Genomic DNA, 8,631 nt, shown 5'->3' on the forward strand with positions numbered 1-8,631 from the left:
CCCTTTGGGATGTACCTTACCAGACACCTGCAGCAACTGGAAAGACCCCAAAAGTACCTCACCAAGAGGATCAAAGGGCTCAAACAGATGCCATATGCTGCCCGGTTAAAGAAACTCCAGCTCTACTCAGTGGCATACCGCCTGTTCAGGGGTGATCTGTGCCTGACGTATAAAGCCATGTCCAACCCAGAATTAATGGACATGCTGCACCTCAGAAAATCCAAATCCCATCGAGCTATGCGCTCGAGAGACTTGAACCTCAGCACTGAAATAAATAGCACATGCTGGAGGGACAGATTCATAACCCAGAGGCTCCCTTCACTCTGGAATAAAATCCTAGTCCAGGTTAGGCAGAGTCCCTCATTGACTCTCTTCAGGAGGAATCTTGATGAGTGGATGGGAGTTCGTAGGTTTATCCCAGGTATCACTTCTGTGTCACTGTTAGACAGAGGCACAGTATACTAACCTCGAAAAAGGGCATAGCAAAATTAATTTAAAATGGGTGGCGAAAGCCAAACACATTCTGGCTAGGCTTATAAATGCCCTAGGGCAGATAGCCTAGCATGAACCTATGAACCTATGAACAAATGAAAAGGACTATGCTTAGCTCATACCACCTCTGGTGTGAAAGGTCAGCTAGGAGAAGTGTCACTGATGGTAACAAAGCAGGAAAAGGTTACAGTGGTATTTATCTCACCTTACATTATTAGGAACAGGTTGAGTAGGCAAAGGCAGCAAGAATCTGAAGGTGGGAGTTTATATAAAGATGTATAGACTCCAGAAGCAAAGAGGTAATGATTATACTTCACAAGGCCTTAGCCAGAGCACACAGTGTCCTGGCTGCAGTTTGGGAGGCCTTTGAAGGAAAAAGACAACAGGATCTCAGAATGGTGTGCCTGACAATAGACTGACAGTACTTATTGTAAACAATAAATGCCATAAAATATGCACCAGATAATACACAGAGACAAAAACATGCCAAAACTATGTGTCTGTATAATGTTAGGGTTAAGAGAGTTAGGTAAGTGTTAGCACACATGAGTAAGTTCTGTGCAGGAGACCCTAACTCCAAATCTAACCATAATGTAAAAATTATCTCTATCCCTACACCACACTAGTCTAAGTTTATCTCTTACAATAACCCTGGTAATATTGCATGAGCAGACATGTTCAGAATACTAAAATATTTGGTATGTCTGAGATATTTTGCCATTCCAATAGACTTACATTTTTTTTTATTATGAGATTGTGCAATAATCATTCTTCTTTTCATCTGATAATGTCAAATCTAGTAATAGGAATGTCTAAAGGAAAAAAAAAACTTTCAAAATGTTCCATGTGAAAAATAAGAATGGATATTTCCAGAGACTGTATAAGCTATAACTCTTCACACTTGAAACGAGAAGAGATGGGAAACAATATTAGTGTGCAAGATCAATTCTCTGGGATATGAAGCTGTTAATATGAAGAAGAAAGGACTTGCTACTCAACAGATCTCTAAAAGTACTTTTGCATAGTTGTGCATGTATGTAATGTATTAACAGGATGGATAGAGGAAGGGGAATCTTCAGAGACTTTCAAGATGACATGGAATAGTTCCAAAAGGGTAAGAGAAAGTAGAATCCAAGGTGTGGTAGAATGTAAAGACACCTCAAATGAAAGACTAAACAGGTATCTTGTCTACTTGTGTTATCAGGCAAATGTTAATGCAATGCTAGACACAACTCTCAACTCACTAAGACCATTCAAGTTGATGACTATTTCTATTATCGTGAATTCATACTTTATGGTACCACTGCACACTTTTGTTTTCCAGTTTATCTAGCCTATATAGTGCATAATACTAGTGTAAATGTTTGCCACACATTTTACAAGACACTTGACATCTTTAAGTAAATGTGTGAGTGACAGAGGTTTTTATTTTCTTTTGAATATTATACTTGCCTGACATCCAGATCATTTGAAGTATTTATTTACTTTTTTGTGTATATACACTGTGTGTGTGTGTGTGTGTGTGTGTGTGTGTGTGTGTGTGTGTGTGTGTGTGTGTGTGTGTGTGTGTGTGTGTGTGTGTGCAGAGTCTGTAATTAACATATTGCTATTTCCATTGTACATTTAGTTATGGCTATACTTTTAAACTTTCTTCATTTTTTTTAAAAGTGGCATATGACATCCATTCAATTAAATAAATTCTTAGTTCTTTAGTTATATGATACATTTTGAGAGTCTTCATAATGTAGGGTCTTAAAGTATGCATTTCAAGTACAATTCAATTTAAGAAAGATAATAAATGAAGATACAGTTTATATCTTCCTGAATATACAATATGAACACTTTTCATAAACATAGCAGATTTTATATACTGACATTTGTATGCAGCATAACTTACATTCCTTTCGTTGAGAACTTATTTAGTCACACAATTATTTTTCTCATTGAAAGGTAATTTATTTAGATGTAATATAATTTATTTCCCCTAATTCATTGCATATATCATTGCTTTTGCCTCACTTAATACAGATAATGGATTAGACTTTACCCTATTTGTGTCTGTTGAAAAATGGCTGGACACAGGGTGGGGAACTTCATGAAACTGGCAATGATTAACCAATAACATTATTTTTGAGAAAATGTTGGAATAGGAAGACTTATTCAGATTTAAAAATCAGTTATTAACATGCAACTCTGTTCTCAAAGAGTCCATCATGGCAAACAATCAAATCAGCAGATCACTCAACTATGTTCCACAGCAATATTATTAACAGCCTTCTAGAATGCTTATATGTGATTGATTCAGAAAACACAGGGTAGTTAGGTAATCAATAATGTCCAACAGGATGTGTGCTACTGTTAAGGTAACACCTGCCCAAGGGTGTTCTGTTGCCTGACGCTACAGGCAGAGGGCCTCACCATCCCTGAAAGGATGTTATTTCTACAATAACGCACACACTGGAGGGCATTATTGCACTTAGAGAATGGGTTATCTCCAAAACTCTTTTGCATTTTTTTATTTTGCTTTTTTGAGTGTTATATTCATATTTTCATTGAGGATTAAAGTCTCTGGAAAATGCTTATTATTAAGAGCTTCAAAACTCTTAATGTTTAACAAATCATTGCTCTTGGACTGCTTGTTGCACTCAATTTTTTCATCTAGTTATCTCTCACTTTCACTCACTCACACATGCACCCAAGTACACACAATCACAAACACAAACACACCTAAACACAAACACGCTTCACATAATACATCTTCTGCAGAACATAGTAGACATAATATATTACACACCAGTGTCTCACCAGTCAAGCCCCTAAGGCATAACACAAAAACAAACATCTTAGTTGTAGGAGACTCAGTTGTGACACACACAGATATCCCTCTCACCAGATTGGATAAGGAAAAGGTCACAGTCAGCTGTCTGTCAGGTGCCAGGATCCACCATATCACACACACACTCAAGTCTCTCAACAACAGGTACTGTTATGACTCAATCATAGTCCATGTTGGTGTGAGTGACTTGAGACATACCTCACTGGACTATATGAGGGGCCACATGACTGAGCTCTCAGGTTATGTGTCTCAGGCTGGTATGTCCCTAGTCTTAAGCAGCATTTTACCTTTGCTGAGGATGATACCTCAATACAAACAAAAATTATTGATTTCAACAATTGGCTGAGTTTCTGGTGTTATTCAAAGAGGATCCTGTCAGCGTGGGATGACATGGTCAACAGACCTTGATGCTTTGTCAGAAATGGTCTTCATCTGTCACCCCTGGGATTTTGGTTACTGCCTAAGGCTCTTGCCATCCCCATACTGCCTTTTTTGGACATGCCACAAGAACAAAATTCCCAATGTAAAAATACCCTCTGAAAACAACCTCAAGGTTATGCTGTTAAATGCTAGGAGTGTAAACAAAACTGCACTCACTGGAAGCAGTCCTCACCCTGGAAGATGCTGACATTTATGCAGTCACTGAGACTTAGTTTAAGGCTGTGGACAGCAACCTAGCTATACTCCTCTTTAGGTCATTGCCAGCTATAAGACTCCATCCATGAATCAGGATATCCTCTCAGCCTACTTGGATCTACTTCAGTCAGTCAAGATACAACCAAACACCCTGCTTTTGGTTGACTTTAATTACCCTTCCATAGCCTTAGTTAATTATACGTGTTCTAACTCACTTGCCCAGTGGTTCCTAGGATTTGTTAAAATGCCCTGGACCAGCTGGTTGAGACACCCACAAGGAGCTCAAACATTCTGCACCTGGTGCTCAACAACATGGAGGATCGCTGCACTACCCCCAGTGTGTGGCTATCCCTGGTGAGATCTGACCACAAATCAGTCTTGCTAGAAGTAACTATTACACAAGACCCCCCCTTAGCAATAACTAGACTAAAAACTTCTCCAAGGCCAATTACAACCATAAATAGCTTCATAACCCATCCCCCCACTGATGGAACAGACACCTATCCTGAGTGACTATGCACCAATGCTTTATACAAGCACCTGTACAATTGTATTGACTGCTGTACCTGATAGAACCAAAGCAAAATCTTTAAAGAAAAACAAACCTGTCTGGTGGACAACTACTATTAATAGGCTATATAACAAAAAAAAGAAACTGCTGTCTAAGAGTATGAAGGAATGGTTTCAAAACTGGAAACACTCCCTCCTCAACTTAAACAAAGAAACTTCAAGTGAAGTCTTCCAAAGGTAACTATGAATCCAAATTAGCTTCCCTAACTAGGGATATCCACAAGGCATTCTTTAGTTACATCTGTAACCTGAAAGATAAGGCCCAGATTTCTGCTGAACTAGTAGTCAATGGTACTACATATATATAGAACCTGTGGATATGACAAACTAGCTGTCTGACAGGTTCAGTGAAAACTTTACTCCTCTGTCTCTGCCACATATACCCAAAAGCATCAATAACACCTTTCCCCTACCTAGTATCTACAAAGAGCAAATCTTAAATGCCCTGTCCATGGTCAAAAACACAGCCTCTATGGGAACAGACAACATCATAGGCTGTGTTCTACATGGAACAGGAATTAACATCACATTTGAGCACGCTTTTCAGTAACAACCTAAGCAGTGGCTTCTTCCCAGTGGAATGGAAAACAGGTACTGTCATCCCTTTGAATAAAGGGGTGCATGCATGGACCATGGAAACTACAGACCCATTAGCCTGAAAAGCCTTATCTACAAGGCCATGGAATGAATCATCATGGACCTTATTAACAAAGATATAGGAAATCTCAAAATGCTTGACCTCACCCAGTTTGGCTTTGTCAAGGGGAGATCATGCCTACTAAACTTGGTGGACTTCTCTGAGACAGTCACCAAAGCCCTAGACAAGGGAAAATCTGTACATAAGGGCTATCTAGATTTAGCCAAGGCCTTTGACACAATCCCCTACTCAGGCATCATTGATAAACTCATCCAGCTGGGTATCAACCCATATATTGTCAGGTAGGTTGTAAACTGGATCACTGATAGAACTCATGCAGTCAAAATAGGGGACTCCACCTCCTCCAACAGACCTATAGCCAGTGGCACTCCACATGGATGTGTTCTGGGACCCCTATTGTTCAGAAATCTACTTCTCCAAAGTACAGGCTAAAACTAAATGACTGTGGCTGACAAAGTTTGCTGATTACTGCAGTCTTGGAGCAATCATTAAAACCCCTAGTGATGTCAACATCCTGCAAGAAGGTCTTACATAGACTAATGACTGCTGCCAAAGTCATGGCCTTAAACTTAATGCAAAAAAATGCATCATCATCATCCTCTTCAGCAAGGGAGATGTTCCTGCAAACAACCACATCAACAGCAATACTCTAAACAAACAGTCAGTGGAGAGATATCTGGGCACAGGTAGACAGCAACCGTAACATTGATCACCATGTCTTCACAGTGGTAAGAAAGGCATTTAATGTTGCTCTTCTCATAATTAAGGGTATTGCCTCCAAATAAAAGAGGTTATAACTCCCCTGTACACTTCCCTCATCAGACTAACAATGGAGTACAATGCTCCCTTTGGTATGTTCCTTCCCAAACACCTGCAACAATTGGAAAGACCACAAAGGTTCCTTACAAAGAAAATTCTTATGCAGACAGATTGAAATCATTGTCACTTTACTCTGTGTCATACAGATTGCTCAGAGGCAAACTGTGCCTTGCATATACAGCAATCTCTGACCCAGCTTTAATGGAAATGCTGCACATTCACAAGTCAAATGGCACATGGGCACTCGCTCAAAGGGCTTTAATCTGGTATGTGACATCAACATAACTTGCTGGAGAAACAGATTTGTCTCACAGAGGTTGCCCAGTATTTGGAACAAGCTTCCTATTCATGTTAAACAAAGCCCCTTGTTGGCCCTATTTAAGCTCAATTTGGACAACTGGCTGGGTAACCAGAAATTCACCCCAGGGTTCCTCCTGTGTCTCTCTTGGACAGGAGCAATTAGTGCTGATTTTAATGTCTGCTTGAACCAGACACCCTTGTGAACACGGGTTGAACTTGGCTAGGGTTGTAAGGACACTGGGTCCATTAGCCTAGTAACCTACTATGATCCTATCATCCTATGATCACACAAGCATCACACACACATGCAGACACATAAACACACACATACACATATGTACATACACACACAATTTTCTCTTCTTTTCTTTAGTTTAATTTTACTGTCACTATGCAGCAAGGTGTTCTTTAGTGAGAGTAAAAAAATGGTGGCTGCTTGTTCCTTAACTGTCTGACTTTCAATGCAGCTTAATATGCTGCCATGAACTGGAGACTTGTTTTTCAGATGGCTTTACATGTGCACTGATACCTGCTGGAGAACATTCATTCTCCAATCAGGTTTCAATGTACAGGTTGCCCATTCTCTAGTTCTACTTAATGTCTGATAACAATCAAGAATGGGCAATGAACTCTCCTTACAGAATCAAATCATCCTGTTGTGAATTGTTCTACCATTTTTAAAATTTCTCCGTGAAATAGTAATTCAATAGGCAAAATACTCCCAGTTTCATGGCTCTTCTGACAGCTGTCAACTGAAGCATTTCAGTGTTAAAACAAACATAAAAGTCATTAGTTGGCAGTTGCAGCATTACAGTGTATAAATACCCCCTTTTATGTACTGTGCTTCTCTGTTTTTAAAACGTGAAATGCAAAATGTCACAGCTTCACAAAGGGTCCACCATTCAACAGCTCCAGTAAAAGAAGTACAGTTGGGGGGTGCTACTCACTACCATAGGACAGTGTTACATAGTCAAAATCTCTTCCTTTTCAGATATGAGAAGCAGGATATTACAACTCCAGATCAGGCAGAAATGTACTATAAAAGTAAAAGCTATTTTTTTAATTAATATAAAGCACTTTTCTTCATGGATCCCTCCATTTAAAGTGATGATATATTTACATATTGCACATTTTACTCATATTTGACAGAAAAATATACTCTAGAAAGCTTTGAACAATGTTTGAAAGGGATATAAAACATACAGGATCAGACATTAGTGCAATATTGTAGAATACTTAATACCTCTAGCATCCTTTCTGGTCTTACTTCATGAAGTGCTGTTAAGGATTATTTTTATTCACATATATAATAATAGAATGATAGGACAAAAAAATCCCCCAAGTTTTGATCAGAAACTTTAGCATACATTTTTTTTTCCTATTCTATCTATATCAGTTTTTCCACTAAAGTATGGACCCATTCAATCTTTCCAGCACATCAGAGAAGTGCAGTTGTGGTATTTCCAAATGCATGGTCACTGTCCAATCACATAAATACTGAAATGACAGATGATGGTGTGGCGCTTGTGCACTGGCCCAGTAATCAAGGAGCCTCAATCCTCACCACTAATACCAGTGAGGGGTGTCCGCATTGGAAAGGATAACAAATACACACACAGTAAAGTACAATTTCCCTTAAGAGCACACAGAGATCACAGTCAGTCTGGGGCTGGTTTCTCCCTTTCTCTCCTGATCCCCAGTAAGACTCCCCACTGGCACAGCTATAGGTTCCAGATCTCAGCCCAGTGGTCAAGCTAAAACCTACAGAACCCTCTCTGTCCAACCAGTGCTTTGTGTCCCTGCCCGAGTAACTGACACACACACACCCTTTAAGATTTGATTTAAATACAAACACACAGACACTCCTGGGGAAGGCTAGCACAGGTTCTCCAGCTGTGCCCCCATTCTGCCAGGCTATAAGGTAGTAATCACTGCCACCAACCACTAATATCAGCTACTTTAAGGGTCTTCCAAAAGGGTGACCAATCTCACTCTGTAATATTACTGTTACCCAAATTGTAAGTATGACCCAGTGATAAAGCTATTGGAGTGGCTTGGACAGTATCACTATATACATGCAATGTACTCTAGAGCTTAAATTATCTCTACACAAAACAGCCACAGTGGAAAGGTTTAAAATATTTAATAATAAATAATAACAAACAAAAGACAATACGTCTTACAATCCAGTGCTAGTCAAGAGTTCATACATCACAGGAAAGTGCTTAAAATAATAATGTAGAATAGTTCTGACATAAATATAGAAAACAGCTAGACTAAACTTACTGTTTTCTATCTTTTCCTGAGAACAATCACAGTT

Source organism: Protopterus annectens, chromosome 5.part1, assembly GCF_019279795.1.
Source record: "Protopterus annectens isolate FY-2018-M chromosome 5.part1, PAN1.0, whole genome shotgun sequence".
NCBI lineage: Eukaryota > Metazoa > Chordata > Ceratodontiformes > Protopteridae > Protopterus > Protopterus annectens.